Raw genomic sequence first — 17,452 nt, 5'->3', positions numbered from 1 at the left:
GCTGAACAGCAAGCAACACTACTCACAGATGAGAAAAACTCTTTCCAAAATGTCTACCCTTTACCTCTGTGATTTTGTCAGCAATAATTAAGACAACATGCTGCAACACTACACTTGAAGTGCCAGCGGATACCTTCATTCTTGTGTCTGACTTTAACCTGTGCAATGAGACAAGGAACAACTAGGAGAAAGTAGCATGTATGTTCCATTTTGGAAATCCCCTAGTTTTCCAGTCAGTCAGTCTTAGAGTTAAGCTCCTTGCTGCAGCCTATGTGGATGGAAGGATTCAAATAACATCCAGAAAATGCAGCCAGTTCACATTAGGAGGTTTATACAGACTTGGTCCATGAATTCCAAACTGTGGACCTTGGAAAATTATAACTTGGCACCACAGAACTGAAGCCCTGGGCTCTAGAACAAATCCTTTGACTAAAAGCCTTTGACTAGGACTGAACTTGGACCAACTAGGACTTCCCTTATTTGCATGATCCATAGGCTCTGTTTGCATGACTGTGATTTACATGGCAGAGATTTGCAACTAGGCAATTTTGTGTACAGTAACTCCTGCTAACCTCTCAGTACTTTTCACTGGCCTTTCAAACCTATCTACCTTCTCCTGGCACCAGGTACATGACAGGAAGGTGAACATGCAAACAGATAAATTCACACTGACAAGACAAGGCTTTCTTCCTAATGGAGACACCCTCCCACCACCAACCCTTGGTTCCCCTGCAATATGCTTAATGAGCTGTGCTTCACTGAGCTCAGTAAAACAGTGTATTCATCCTCAGCATACATTTCTGTTCCTCAAAATAGTAGTGGCCAGTCCACTGCACGCTAACATACCATTTGCATTTCACTCTTATAAGTCATTGTTTTTAATACGCATTGAATACAGCTCATGATGTTACTTCAGCCCACACTGCCATTTGAGTCCTGTTTCCAGTAACTGGAACATAATATCACTTCTAGATTTTTACTCTACATTTAAGGTACAAAGTAAAGTTATTCTTCCCTCTGTTAATGCAATGTGGGGAAGTATCTTGCCTTTTACTAATTTCTTCTCCTTTTGATTCAACAATAAGATGTATCTTTGGAGAATCAAAGTCAAACCTTTGAATTATTCATTGACTAATTATTTCAAGTGAGTCTATTCAAATCGTTAAGTTATTCATTTTCAGTTGACTATGGTGGCCAATCTCATTGGACAACTGGATTGTCTCTGGAATCAGAAAGGTAAGACACTAAGCACACATACAAGGACTGTTTTTTTTTTAATTTAATTATATAAAGTGGGAAGATACAATCTAAATATGAATGCTATATTAGAGTGAGCAAGAAGAAAGGTCAGAATGAAAACATTTGGCTTTTCGCTTGCTTGCCTTCATTCAGCCTTTCTGTCATCTTGGAAAGTTCAACCTCCCTAGATGCAGCCACCACTGCTTCTGACATGTTTTTCTAACACCAGAACCCAGCTTCTTAAGGCCTCCAAGGTGGACTGCAGTCCAGATGTTCTCCAGGACTCCTTGGGCCTTCAGCAGACTGAGACTGCTAAGAGATCCAGACTTGTGGAATGAGCAGTCACTGTGTCCATATCCTCTCTAGTGTGGACAGCTAGTGCTGGACAGCACAGATGTATTAGGGAAACAAATCAAATAAAAACCCTTTGCCATACCAATTCTGTAGTTTCCACTCCTCCCAAGAGCTCCTACTAATACACCTACATGTATATCATCATGATAAAATATAAATTACAAATGTAATGGACTTGATGAAGTATGAAATAAACTAACATGCAAATGGTGCTCCACACATACTTTCCCATCTGTTCACTCTCTTTCTCTCTACCCTGAGTCCTACTCCTCCAATGTACCTCACTCCTCAGTACCCACACATGCTTCATGAGCTGTTGTGCTTGATGATAGGACATGACTTTACACCTTAAACTTGGCAACAAACTCCAGACCTACAGTAATGTTTGCTAAATATGTGATATAAGCTGGTCATTTTTCCCTTTCACCCTAGTTAATGTATGTATCTAAGACAAAATAATTAAAATGAATATATGGCTTTAAAGCATGCTTTTCACTTAATGTTTTGCTGTCCCTTTGTTTCATAATGCTAATTATCACTCTGATGAGTGCTTATTATTTCATCAAGCTGATGTTCCATACTTTTATGACCTCTCAAATATTATTGAATACTCAGGCTGAATCTTATTTTTCACTATTAAAATGACAGCATAATGAAGCTCTTCACACACTCATGCCTTTGTCTTCAAAATATTATTCATACTGTGTGCCATCAAGATGTGCTGATGTGTCAAAGGAGGTGTGGCCATTCTTTTGGCTCTCAAAAAAAGTTTATAAATGACTTTCAAAAAAATTTCCCCAGGCTTGCATTCCCCAGTGAGGAATGTGCATGTCCATTTTTTAACTATCTAGTGAAACCATATATTCAATATTACAGTAGATACCTACCATTTTCACTGCCCAGAGTTTCTTTATTCTGAAGAAATCTTTCTTCCTATACTCCAGCCACTATAGCTGCTAGCATCTTATTTATCTTGCTTACTATAGCTCTGTTTTCTCCAACCTAGAGTTGATTACTGTTAGCACAAGTAACATAGCTTTTTGTAAGTTTTCAAAATGGCAGGGAGCTAGGGTGTCTATCTCTTTCTTACATGAAGAAGTAAAGGCTATCAATTTAAAGACTATAGCTCTCTTCTGGATAATTGCTGAATAGTGTTGGCTTCTCCCTGTGTCCTTTTGTATATCACTTTTTTAGAGAGGTCTTGGTCTCTATTCAATAACACCCTCATGCTTTCTTATTATTCTCTGATTCATATTAGTATCACCTACTATTGGTGGAAGTATTAAGGCAACTCCATATAGTTCAAAGGGAGGTTTATTTGGGGGTTTTACTTACAACAAGTAAAGGGATAGGTTACAGGATCCGAGAGAGGTGAAGTGCAATCCAGCGGTGTTCTCTGGAGAACTCTGCTCTGTCTACCATCCAACATCCAGGATTACCAGGAACCAAGAGAGGCTGAACATCCGGATCTCAGGTCTTAAGGGCTCCCATTTTGACCCTGCCTCAGAGGCAGGCCACAGGTAGGGATGACAGTTACTGGAAGCCTCACTGGGGATAGTAATTCCAGGTCAAAGCTGGAACAGCTAACCACTACAACCTACTGTTGCAGTATTAAAACTAAACAAGCACTTGCTGTGAGCCTGGACTAAAGTATTGTATATAAAGTGATATTTAGTAAATAGACACATTAGAGTCTTTGAACTAAATATGAACTGTGGTTAATTTCTACAAAGTATTCAGACTTGACTAATAGAGTCCTAAAATGAGCTTTGAATGGTGATGCATACTTCCCATCCTACCATGGCATCACTTCAAGTTTGAGGTTTCAGTTCTGTGCAACTCACTACAGAGTGAGTTCAATGCTAGCCTAGACTACATGGTGCAATTATTCTAAAAAAATGAAGACTGGAATAAAAATTATTTATTTTTTATTGTTTTATAATTTGATTTAATTTTACATATCAGCCACAGATTCCCCTGTCCTCCCTCCTCCCGTCGCCCCCCCCTCCCCGCCCTCTCCCCAGCCCATCCCCCATTCCCATCTCCTCCAGGGCAAGGACTCCCCTCTCCCCTCGGGATTCAGCTCAACCTGGTAGATTCAATCCAGGCAGGTCAAGTTCCCTCCTCCCAGGCTGAGCCAAGTGTCCCTGTATAGGCCCCAGGTTCCAAATAGCCAGCTCATGCACTAAGGACACCCACTGTCTGGGTGCCTCCCAAACAGTTCAAGTTAATCAACTGTCTCACTTATCCAGAGGGCCTGATCCAGTTGAGGGCTCCTCAGCTATTGGTTCATAGTTCATGTGTTTCCACTAGTTTGGCTATTTGTCCCTGTGCTTTTTCCAATCTTGGTCTCAACAATTCTCACTTATACAATCCCTCCTCTTCAGCAGCACATGTACTAAAATTGGAATGATACAGAGAAGATTAGCATGGCCCCTGCACAAGGATGACACCCAAACACCCTAACTATTGTGCTAAAAATTATTTCTTCTTGAGTGGTGGTGTCACATGTCATTTTAAAAATCTAAGCACTTGGGAGGCAGAGCCAGGTGGATCTCTGTGAGTTCAAGGCAAGCCTGTCCTCCAGAGCAAGTTCCAGGACAGCTATGGCTGTATTCAGAGAAACCCTCTCCCCCAAAACAAAATCAAAAACAAAGAAAAAATATTTTTTTTGTTCAAAGACTATATATGCCTTAGCTTTCCATGACTTTAAAAAGACAATTTGGGTAGTTTAAGAAGAGAACTTCTTCGATAGAAGAATATGTAGAAAAGTTTACATGAATAATAAACTCTCTGGTAATTCAGGCCACTCAACAGAATCTACTACCATTTGTCACAGTTAAGTCTCTACTCAATTTCATAGGGAGTCAGAAGGATCTGTCTCTGTCTCAGTCTCTGTCCCTCTCTGTCTCTCTGTCTCTCTCTCTCTCTGCTTTGTTCTTATGAGTACTCATTTTGGAAATTAAAACTCAAACCACTGTCCCCTGTTCATTTGCCTCATGACACAGGCTTCTGGTGACATTCAGCTAATGAATTTTCTTCATGATTAACTACCCGTTATATGTGGCCATTATTATAGATACATGCTCAGCCCATGCAATCCCCCTTACAAGCAAGGTGGCTATGTTAAGGCTCATTAATAAAAGTGAGCCAGGACAGTATCCTTTTATGAAGTCAGAGAAAAGTGGAGCATGAAAATATTATTCACAATCAAACAAATTGCTGAAACCAAAAGCATGCTCTGCTGGACTGTGATGGCTATTCTTTTACTTGAAATAGAAGTTATGAAAATTAGATAATGAATTCAGTATGGGAATTATTCACTTTTTGTATTCTTCTGAGGTAATGGAGAGAAGGTAGAAAGAAATAAGAACAAAAATCAAAAGCATCCTACTTATATTATTTTTAAAATTAATATTCTCATTCATTTGCTTATCTTGTCAGAAGCCTCTGTAGAATTTACACACTGGGAAGTCTTTCACCATTGCTTAATCTTTAGTGACACCTGGTGGCCTAAATTACTTAAATAGTTGCTGGAATGCTACAAACTCATTATAAACATGTTTTATGCTGTTTAGTGGATACCTGTTGTTACTTGACCACCATTAGGAAACAAATTAATTGTTTCTTATATTTCAGTGTTAAGTGTACATGTATGACATAGGGCAACTGGAGGGTATAAGTTTATAAAATCTGTATTAATGTCTTATATTGGGACCAAATGGTTTATAACTTTGCCCCCTTTAAAATAAGAATTGGTGTTATATGCACTATCATTACAAATACTAAAGTAAATTATTTGTAATATTTGTTAATCATATGCTATGAAAACTTTATTTCCTTGAATATCAAAATTCTTTCAACAAATACCCTACAAAGTATATATGCTATGTCAACATATAGTGTGAGGGCTTCATGTCACCAAGGATATTCCCAGCCGTCATGGTCATGATACCTCAAGGGCACAAGGATAAGAAGGTCTCTCTCTCTCTCTCTCTCTCTCTCTCTCTCTCTCTCTCTCTCTCTCTCTCTCTCTCTCTCTCTCTCTCTCTTTTCTCTCACTTTTTGGCTCTGAGGTGAGTGGTTTTCTTTGCCTCATGCTCACATCACGGTTCTTTTTCATCGAATGATGGACAGAAATCTCCAAATCCACAAGTCAATTTTTTTTTTCTCTTTGCAAGTAATTTCAAATATTGAAGGAAATCTGACATAGCTTTGTAACTATCAGTGTCTTTTCTAAAGAAAATCTTACTAGGTCTCACACTAGATTCCTATCACTGGTAGGAAAAGAACAAATCCTTTCACCATACATAATCTTTACAAGATGTATACTCTTAGCCTTAACCTACACATGAAGTTTCTTTGAACTCGTCAAATAAATCACAGTTTCCAAATCCCTTCACCTTCCCACATGCCCTTTTCTCTCTTGAATCACCTCTTCTAACTTTCTTAACCTAGAAACCACCCGCTTTCTTTGCACAATTCACTGTGTATGTTACTTCTCCATTAAAACCTAAACCGAGCACAGAGTTTATGGTAAATTTCTATAATAAAACAGCATGCAAATTTCATGTCATACTTTGCAATCATGATCACATTTTTCCTTGATAATTTGCCATTCCTTTCCTTTGGCTGATAGTATAGTTTTCTAGAAAAGTATTTGTTTGGAGAACTCAAATACTTGTAAGGATAATTTGTACCTTGAAAATTCATAATTATAAAACAGTGGATCCTCATATGAAAATAGGAATAATATTGATGTCAATCAGCTATCAAATGGGTTAGTGCCTGTAACATCCCTTTGTGAAGCCAGCCATATAAGCAAAGTTATTATAGTTGCTAATGTGGATACCAGTAGCATACCTCTTATTATGAGAACATATCTAAAATGACTTTCAATTGTCTTTGTTGTTTTAGAGAGTGTAAACAAGGCCCTCACTGAACTTTCTTGAAAACCAGTTTCAGACAGCAGTGTGATCCTAGAGACAGAAAACAATGGAATAAAGGTGCTGGAGGAACAGAATTAGTGCTAGAAATTATAAAGAAGTAAAATGGAAAAGCAGGAAAATACAATACCCACTGTACTATCATTTTCTCCATTCATCATATCTCCTTGATATACCATGAAGGCTTTAAGAGATATCAACTCTGGAAATGTAATTTTCTAAGGAACACAGATGTGCCCTTGCAAGACAGAAGCAGACTTCAGAAGGTCACTGGCAGAAGCATTATAAGAATATAAGCTGGGCTGGCCCACTAAGGAAGAAATGACAGAGCTTTACTAAAGAGAGGGATGTGTGACAAAGGACCAGGATGTACTTTCAGGTTTGAATTGTGAGTTATGGACTTGGCTCAAGGAAATCCTATCTGCTTCCTAATCCTTCAGAGTGGATGTGTATGTTATATATGTATGCACATATATGCATGTACAAAGGAATGCATTATTTAGATGTAAACTCCCCTAAGACTTTGTTTTTCTTTTTTCTGTGTTATGTGATAACCATTATAAAAATCTATGCAATTTTACTACTTAGAAATATATTGCACAGATACAAAGTCCATAAGTTAAAGATTTCTAAAGGAAACAGTGTTTTAGAGTTTAAGTGCCACAGGTATCTGAGCTCAATGCATTTGTTTCTGATCCTACACCCTTGTTTCTATCTTTTATCTTTTGATTTCTCTTAATGTATTCAAGGGTGCACTATAAAAACAGGGGTGAGGGAACAAAGCTTAAGACATCTATGAAGGTATACCAGGGAGAAAACACAAAACACACTGGACAATGAACAAATTGCTATGACTTTAGAGCAAGAGGATACAACAAAAATCCATGTCCAAACCCCAATCTTGATGGATGGAAATAAAATCGTTCAGGGGTATATCTGGGTGTGTAGATTTTCCTGAAGTTCTGTAGCAATTGTTGAAAACTTGTTTTATTTAAGAACATGGGCAGTATAAACATTAAGAACAGAGCATTGAGTATACAGGTTATTATTTCCCTAACTATATATTGTAAATTTTCCAAACAAATTGTAGACATTCATTTCTATGTTGTTTATGCTTAAAGATCCCTCTGTTCACAAACTTGTCTGCTTCACTTTTACCAAGGATTTTAAAATACACTTTGATACTCCTTTCTTATATTTCCCAGTCATAGTGAATTCTATATTCTCATACATTATTAGTAATTTATTTATGTACTTAATATGATACTTTAAGATATGGTCTGATGTAGCCAAGGCAGACCTAAATCCTGCTGTGGAACTGAAGACGATTTTGAAATCCTGGTGTTCTTGCCTCTACCTTCAAGTTCTGAGATTACAGGTATGTGACAATACATTATCAAATTGTGATTCCATTATAACAATCACTTCACTTTGACCCACAATATGTACTAGTGAATATGACATTTGACTGTATTATCTTTTCAGGTAAAGGAATTATTTAGACCTACATTCTCAGTTCATGGGGCACACAGAATGCACAAATAATACTGATTGCAAAGGAGAGATGATGAACATGAGAATGAGTGGGGCTCTCGACTTCACACTATGCTTCATGAAAATGCAGCAACATCAAGAAAAGCACTACTCTATACAGCATATATAGTATACAATTTAGGGATCAAACTAGAGGTTTGATCCCAGCTTGTTTGTCTATTTCATGCCTTAACAACTCAATTTCCTCATTTAGAAAATACAAAATACAGCCTTTTCTTACATAGAGCTGTCATAATATTAAATGTTATCATAGGTGAAATGTTTTTATATGGGCTCTTGTCATACAAAAAGCATTCTGTAAATGGTTGCTGTGGAATGTCACTCTGTATGCTATGAATATGTGTTGCTCTGATTGGTTGATAAAGATAATGCTGATTGGCCAGTAGCCAGGCCGGAAGTACAGGTGGGGCGAGCAGAACAGGAAAATTCTGGGAAGAGGAAGGACTGAGTCAGGAGTCACCAGCCAGACACAGAGGAAGCAAGATGACAAGGCAGAACTGAGAAAAGATACCAAGCCATGTGGCTAAACACAGATAGGAATTATACATTAATTTAAGTGAGAGCTAGTCAGTAATAAGCCTGAGCTAATGGCTGAGCAGTTATAAGTAATATAAGCCTCTGTGTGTTTACTTGTGGGACATGAGTGGGAGAGGTTTGTCCTGACTGTCAGCCGGCTGTGACACAAAAACTCCAACTACAATTTGATATACCAATGTGGGACTCTCAAATTTCCATAAGGGCTAAAAGAGTTTTAAAGGGGCATCTAAACACACAATAATGGAGCCAAAAACAGCTTTCTACTTCATGTCTCATGCAGGTTGAGGTATAGAGATGCCAAGGTACAAAGACACCTTGGCATGTGGACTTGAGCTACACTATGGTGGGCTTACAGCGTATGTATGGGCTTGAGTGCAGCATGGTGGATTCCTGCCACTGTACCCAGTGGCATCTGCAAGCCGGGCAACATGGTGCATGGTGGATATAGCTTCTGCTAATACAGACAACAACAATAACAAAGAGGTTTTTTTGTTTGTTTGTTTGTTTTGTTTTTGTTTTTGTTTGTTTTTGTTTTTGTTTTTGAGCTACATATTGCTGGCTGGAGAGATGGACCCACTGCTTCCCAGAATAGATGGTGAGCATGGTTCCCCCAAAGCTGGCAGCAAATGTAGTTCCACCATGTTGGAAAGTTGAGGTGGGCAGAGCTATCAGCAAAAGCTTTCATTTCAGTCTCAGTAATGCTGCAGTTTAAAGCAACAGATTCACAATAGGACAGATTCAGATGGATAAACCTGAAACAGTTTACAGTGTGTGTAAAAATGTACATAGGCTTGGAAGAGAGAAGAAAAATGAATATAGACAGTTACATAAAGAAATAATAAAAAAAAATAAAGTCTTTAAAGAGAAAGTAAAAGTAATATAAAAATAAACCATGTAAAGATGGAAATCACACAGAGAATCTGGATTATATTGTCTTTGGGATTTTTAACTGCAGAGAGACATTTGATTATAAAAACTGCTGAGTTAAATCAATATGTATATTTTAAAGATATCTTGATTTCAAAATTTGTGTCTAAGGATACATTGCTTTGGAAAAGAGGTTCTGCTTTTGTTTCTACAGAAGATGAGAACCTCTGGATTGTTTCCAGGCTAATATGGTTTGATCAAGGAAGACCCACCCCCCCAGAGGTCTCCAGATGATCTAACATCCAGAACAACTTCAAAGCAATTGGCCCAGAGAATATAGTGTCACAGACTATTCCAGCCAAGACTTGACCATAATTCTTAATTTTCTCAGGATCCCCATAAGAATACAGCACCCCCTATCAGCAGGAAGTAGCCTAGAAAACTATGCCCACATTCCCAAAAATGGATTATGGATATTTATCTTTGTTTAGAGATTGATTACAAATTGTTATTGGTCATAGCCAATATCTTTCTAAAGCAAAAATGGGGATAGGATATAGATCCGATAGGATGAAAGGGTAGATTATTGAATCTACTTTTAAAGAGCAACAACTTGAGTAAAAGGTTTTACATTGCTATTGATTTTAGTTTATTACAAATTTAAAGTTAATTTTGTTATACTTTAATGTATATTTCTACTCTTGTTTAAGGTATTTTGTTTAAGTGACTCATTTAAAATTGTAATATATAGTTAAAAATACAGATTAATAATTAGTCATCTATGATAAGCAAATTTATAGTCATGTTAGTTAAGTTTTCTAGGTATACATAGATATATTTCAATTAGGTAGGTGATCTTCAAACACTTCAAAGACCTACATACAGAATATGGCATTTAAAATGTTTTAAAAACTTAGACTTTCCTAGACAATGACACACAGCTAGTCCTGGCAGCACCAATTTACTTCAAAGAGAAAGATGGGCATCAAAGACACTCTATATGGAGTTTATCTTCTTCTTGGCACAAAATGGTCATTTGGGCAAGAAATTGCTCTGGTCTATACTACTTGACAGGATGTTATATAAATTAGACATGCAGGACTCTTAGGAAGGTGACCACTAAATTTGCCAAAACAATGTGAAATGGTCCTTCAGATTCCTGCTTTGCAGAAGAAGACTGCCAGACATTCTACAGGACACAGGAAGAAGAGACCGAGAGACTCTAGGCCTATAGCCTGAAGAAGGATGCCCCCAAATTGCAGAGGAACTTTGGGTCTGAGCAGCTGAAGGACTGGGCAGGACACAGGAAAACTTCAGCCTCAAATGGTAGTTTCATTGATTGGACTTCTAATCAGTGGAAACATTGTTCTTTTCTCTATCATAGTCAAAATTATTAAAGATCATTTACTGCCTCTTCCTCACTTAAAATTACATTATAATAAAGTAAAATTCATTGAATTGATACAGACTCCTCTTAAGCAATCTAAGTACTTTCTAGAACTACATTCATTTTAATAAATTCTGTGAAGCATCTTCATAATTAATATTTATTAAGCACCCAGCATGGAATAGACAGTATTCAAAAGAAAAGGAGAGAGCTTGAATCTGAAGAGACCTGCCTAATTTGATCCTTCATCTGCACTGTAATTTCAATCAGGAATTCTAACTGCTGTCTAGTGAGGATTTTAGCAATTCTAGAGCTTCTGTAAATGACAATAGACTCTTCCATGCACCTCAGATGATTTGAAATGAGGCTAAATATAGGGGAAAACTAAAGCCTAGGTTATGTAAACATCTTCCTGAGTTTAAAATCAAGATACAATGTTGGCTTTAAGCAATGGGTACAATGGCACGCATCGACAATTTCTGTACTTAAGAGATAAGGTACCGGGGATGAGAAGTTTGAGATCAGAATAATAAGCCTTGTAGACTGACCTTATCTTAGCAAAAAGCAAAGGAAACATAAGGTTGCTTATATAACTTTGGGAAAACTATTCAAGCAGTTGGGTCTTCAGTTATTTTCCCTTTCAGATTGAAATTATAGTATCAATGCAGCAGAGATATTATCTTACACAGATCATTATTGGTATTTATTTTAGCCATTTAAAGTGATTTTGAAGTATTATTATAGTTCTAAGCTCATTTTAGTGTACCTACATTATTTGAATATTTTTATGGGAATTAATGTTTTGTGGAACCACAAATTTTCATATTGGTCTTAGCAAGAGTTGGTGCCTACACAGAAAAGTAACTTCAAAGTGCTTTGAATTTGTAACATAGAGCCTAGCTATGGGGTGAGGCTGATGTGTCCCCATCCATAATAAATGACCCATAGGACAAAGAAGAATAATCATCTTTGCAGTAACTGGCTTTGTAAGGTGATTCACCTTTCTGCTTGAGAGATTTCTTTGCCAATGCATATTTAGGGGAAAGAGAATGTACAGAGATGAAAGCACATCAAACATTTATCTCAAGAGTTTCATTTTCTAAGGAGGAGCAGGTGTGCCATACGATTTCTCAGAGGGGCAAATGCTTCCCTAAAGCCTCTGTTGGTGCTTCTGGAGATGGATTGTGTGGAGGAGGTAGCCTTGGATGGATAGCTGAAGAAAAATATTTCATTAAAAAAAAACACTGGGTCAGACAATATATTTCTTGCAAGATTAAATGCCACAGAATCAATCAGATTATTGTGAACAAAATAACAATCTTATAGGAAATAGTACTGAAAAATGACACAGTCTCATTCTAAAATATCTTTAAATTAACTTTTCAATACCCAACATTATTCAACATATTTTTAAAAGTAAAAGCAGATATGCTCATGGATATCTATTCATCCAATAATATTTAGTTACTACTAAAATTCATGAGATGAACTAATCACGAGGAATAGAATGGAGGGTATGTCCTGTTCTTAGAAGGTTTACATTACAGTAGAAAACAAATGAAGAAACAATGAGCAATCTTAAAACAGATTCTTGGGCATTTTGATCATTGGCTCTGACTTCTGTTTCAGACATACTATTTCCACATCCTGGTAGCCCCCAACACAACATATAATTCTAGAAGTCACTAAATTAGCTGTTTAATCTTCAATTGGTGAGATTGCTATGAATCAAATTTTGAACTGCTCTTGTTTTACATCTCTACTTACATATTTCCAATGTGACACCCTGTCAGGACCTCTAGAAGACCATCTCTTCTGTAGATTACTCCCCCAGCCACCCACACACTGCTTACTTTTAAATTCCTGCTTCCGTTCCTCTACCATTGCTCTCTACTGCTAATGGAACTTGGGCTGTTCTTAGTCTGTCCTTTGATGCACAGGTTGTGCATCCTCCTTGCTCCTATACTTGTGTCTTCAGCACAACTTGAGTTTTCCCCAGATGTGCCTCTCATGATAAACTCTCTGAAACTCTCCAAATATGAACACAACCAAGTACGAATAGAGAAAATGCATTCAATAATGTTCTTTCTTGAAAATCTATGGACCCTTGATTTAGACCTATTGACCATTAGACCTCAGATCTAGTTTCTCAAACAGTGTATATTTTCATCACTCCCAGCACCAACTCAGATGTACAGGTTGGATCATATCAAGATGGTCTTTTTACTATTTAAGCATCAGAATTATTTAGGCTATTTTGTTAAGTGATTTGATTTGATCTCTCACACTAGACTGTCATTCTTAGATGTTGCCACATTTGATCACTGTGGCTTGTTAGATATAACATGAATCCTCATGAATATACATTTTGGTTATGTTTTGCCTGTCACATAAGCTTGTTATTTATCTTTCTGACACAAAATTTCAAGACAAGCTCAACTGATACTTCTGAGGAGTCTTTCCCCATCCTCCTCAATCATCATATCAGACATGCTTATATAGTAATACTAAGAAAATAGACTTGGAATTTGAAGTCATCTCTTCCATACCTTGAGTGAATGAGCTTTAAAATTGTAAAGCATCACCAGATCCTAGCATATATTCTGCTAAAATTGACAAGTAAATATTTGATAGATAGAGAATGCCTGCATCTATGTTATTTAAATTCAAAAATGACAACGTATATAAATTATAAAGTTTTAAGTATCTTGCTTGCATAATTTGAAAGCAAATAATATTTTTGAGCATTTTAACATCTTGAATTGTATTCATACTTAATAGGATAAACAGGTTCCTGTTTGGACTTGTTCTATGTTCAACTTTCTTCAGTTTACTCTTTACAGAAGATGATTGTATACTATGAAGTCACATTATTCCTTCCATTGCTTAAGACCTTCTAAGGACTATCCATGTTCTAAGTGATGTTGGAACACCTTCCCACAGCTCACTGATACCTTGTTCTTGCCCCTACTAATAACTTCACAATTGTATCTTGCTCCCCTATCAATTCTCTCCATGAAAAGTCCACCAAAAACCTCTTTTACATTTGAGTCTCATTGTAATTATTTGTCCTTATTATCATAGGGCATTTTGAAAACTGCCTATTTTATATTTGTTTAAAAATATATTTCCCTATTATACTATTTCAAATGTTTTATGCCTTTTAGGTTAAGAAGTGAGTTAAGTGTCAACAGCTTTTCTGACCAAGCCCATACTTCCCACCTCTGAAAAGCTATGTTGCTGTCCTTTTTTTGGCTGCTATCATTTCCTGTTCTTGTCATTGTCATAAACTTTCTGGGTTTATTTTTCTATTGTGCTTTCTTGCTTGTATACCTCACCAAACTTAATATGCACAAGTTTTTCTTCTATTTTATTTAGAATAGTGTTTCCAAAACTTAACTTTGTGTATGGCACAAGGCACATATTAATTGAACAGCTGCTGAAGAGATATAATGAATTAGTGTTTAGATCTGGGATTCAGGCAAAAGATTAAGAGCACCATGGAATCTAAGAACAATGAATCTCAAAGGGTTATCAAAATTTAAACAAGGAAGACCAGACAGAGGCAATTTTATGTACTTCACAGAGGGTGAATAAAATAGGAGAGAGAGAGAGAGAGAGAGAGAGATTTTAAATCTGTGGTGAGAATGAGAAGCTCCTGGTGAAATAGACATTGGTTTAGTAAGTCCCTATCATTTTAGAGACCTGCTGCTTCCCAAAATAACTGAGCAAACATATGTTGGCATTCATAAAGATGAAGACAGAATTGCTGAAAAAATAAGACATATATGAATTGGGAGTCTAAACTTGAATGAGTGTTTATCCTCTTTTACATTGGTTTCATCAACAAAAGTGAGAAGAATTTAGATTTTTCTCCAAGAACTCTAATGAGTTACTTCTGTTTATAGAGTCAAGAGGACTATCTTCCTTTACTATTGACAAAACTCTATTGAACTTACCATTGTTTCTTCTGACACATCCCCTACACTACTAAGTGTTTATTCATAAGTAAATAAAAAAAACAGTGACTATGTTTATAAATCCTACAATGTTATCTGTTTCTCCAACTCCAACACAGACCCACAATTAGATAAATCACCCTCACTCCATAAAATTAGGCTTGGTTCATAACCAACAGCACAGAACTTTGACTAGAATGATTAGAAGAGAGATGTATACTTCCACTAGAAAAAAAAACTTGCTGGTAATATGTAAGTTTTAAAAACAGGCTAGTATAAATCATAAAATAACAACAATGTATGCTTAATGTATAAATTGAAAAACTCATTTGAAAAGGAATGTTTACTGTGAGGCCTAATTTGTTAGGACTTTATATCCTGCTAATTTGGAAAATTTATCTTGCTTAATGCATTTTTATTGATAATCATATTTACTCATCATAAGCATCCCATGACTCTCTCCACCAGCATAAATATCTCCTCCAGTTTCTCTGAAATTCCGTCCTTCTTTGGTATCATGGATCTGTATCTCTCTGATCTTTGCTCCTGCCTTTTCTTCACTCTGACTCTCTTCTCTCCCATTACTATAGAGTACTATCGTGACACTGGTCTCACTAAAATAGTCCAGTATCATTGTCTCCATCTGAAGGCCAACTATTTGACCACATTTTCATACATTGCAATATTTTCATAGTTTCCCAGGTTTAGAGTGTGGATCTCCTGCTTTGGAGGCATTATCTGCCCTACTATGTAACCCAACTATTACAGAATAAAGTTATGATTACTATGAAGGTTATGTTTCACTTCCAGCAAAGTACACACTTATGCATTATGGTTCTCAACAGCAGACTCTTATCTATTGTCTGGGATATGGAGACATTGCCTTATAGCACATTCTACAAGGACATAAAAATACAGGAAAATTTAATGGGATATAGTCTATTGTCAGTCTTGTCTCACAAACAGGTTTGTCTTGCCTGAAGTCTTTCTCTCAGCTGTAAGCTGTAGAGAAGTGAATTATTTCCTGGAAAAGTGTGTCTGTGCTCTTTCTCCAGGCACAGGAGATATTCACGTCCTTATGATTTACATTGTAGGCAGATCTTAGCACCCTGTTGGCAAAATGCTACTATAACGTAAACATTATTCTTATCTTAAATGTTTATGAAAGTCAGTCAGTCAACAAGCTTTATCGAGAACCTAAAAACATGGTTCACATAAATCAATGTACTATAAGTGAGTAAGATAATCATTCAAATGTCACTAATAATGATAATAAAACAACTATACTTTAAGGAAAGTTTCCACAAATGTACAAATTGTGAAAGTACACACACACACACACACACACACACACACACACACACACACACACACATAACTGCATGTCAAAATTACCACAAGGGATATGGAACCTTAGAAATGACATTGGGTTGGTGACTCCATGTCTTTTTCCCTCTCTGAATGTTCACTCTTCATCTATTCTCTTCCTGTCTTTCTCACTAAGACACATAAACATTTACATAGATGTATAGAATATTTTCAATGAACCAACTTTTGATTTTTATATCACACATAGCAAAATGGTACAGACACAGTGAGCAAAAACAGCCTAACTAATTAGTACCTATAAAGAACTGAACTTCAAGGTAAGATGCCTCATTGTCTCATAACAGATATCAAAGTATCAAATGTATTTTTGAATGTCTTTCTCTTATAAGAGCTCCTTTGCACAATATCCCATCTAACTAGCATGTTTCCAAACACTTTACTCAGTTAACTCATAACACGTGAAGATGGAGTCTGACAGAGTTTTCTGGTCTAAAGTTACTATTGTCTCCTTTGAACTGATCCTAATCTTATGGGGTAATACTTGGAGACTATGGAAATATCTTGTTCCTTAGACTCTAAGAGAACAAAAACTGAAGGAAGCTTAATCTATTACAGTTCTGGGCAAATGAACTCACTTTTAATTAGATTACATATCAGTGGTTAAGTAAATTCGGAGTTTAACCACTTTGGGTTCTGTTTTGTGGGGTGTTTGTGCATGTGGAAGGAGTATTTAGTATCTAACCACCAATTGTGGAAAGGTAGAAATATGGGAAGTTTTATAAAGATGTTATCTTTATAACATGGACTATATAAGATGCAATTTTTCCCAGTGTAAGATTAGGTAGAAAAACTTGGAGTTAAGAAGAAAATATATAAAACAAAGAAGAAGAAGAAGAAGAAGAAGAAGAAGAAGAAGAAGAAGAAGAAGAAGAAGAAGAAGAAGAAGAAGAAGAAGAAGAAGAAAATGTATCCAATGTGCTACCAATACTGGCAAAAACATAGAGAATAAATGTTGAATGTTGGAGCATAAAATACAAGCAGAACTAATAGCTGTAGAATATTGAAAGATAGCTGAAGTGGGGTGGCGGCTGCCCACTGACAATGAGCTGCTTTTAATGATTTGTAGAAAAGTAAAATTTCACAGGAAATGATGGAGGATTTTTTAAATGCTTTTTATAAAGTTGTTTTATAGTAGGACTCAATGTTGATTGTTGATTCTTCATATGTTCTAAAGTCTAGCTGTCTGATCTTGTTTCAGATATGGCCATTGCTATTTCTCA

At 36.4% G+C, this 17,452-nt stretch overlaps 1 non-coding gene across 1 annotated transcript; it reads left to right on the top strand.

The window, feature by feature from the left end:
- The first annotated feature begins 3,969 nt into the window (after positions 1–3,969).
- LOC121826943 (U6 spliceosomal RNA) lies at positions 3,970–4,079 on the top strand. The gene has a single exon (XR_006069103.1). It is a non-coding gene; the product is annotated as a U6 spliceosomal RNA (small nuclear RNA).
- Positions 4,080–17,452: the final 13,373 nt, after the last annotated feature.

The sequence above is a fragment of the Peromyscus maniculatus genome, chromosome 1 (assembly GCF_049852395.1).
Source record: "Peromyscus maniculatus bairdii isolate BWxNUB_F1_BW_parent chromosome 1, HU_Pman_BW_mat_3.1, whole genome shotgun sequence".
In the NCBI taxonomy this organism is placed as follows: Eukaryota; Metazoa; Chordata; class Mammalia; order Rodentia; family Cricetidae; genus Peromyscus; species Peromyscus maniculatus.
The sequence above is the reverse complement of the archived record's forward strand: the minus strand, read 5'-3'. Positions and strand labels throughout refer to the sequence as shown.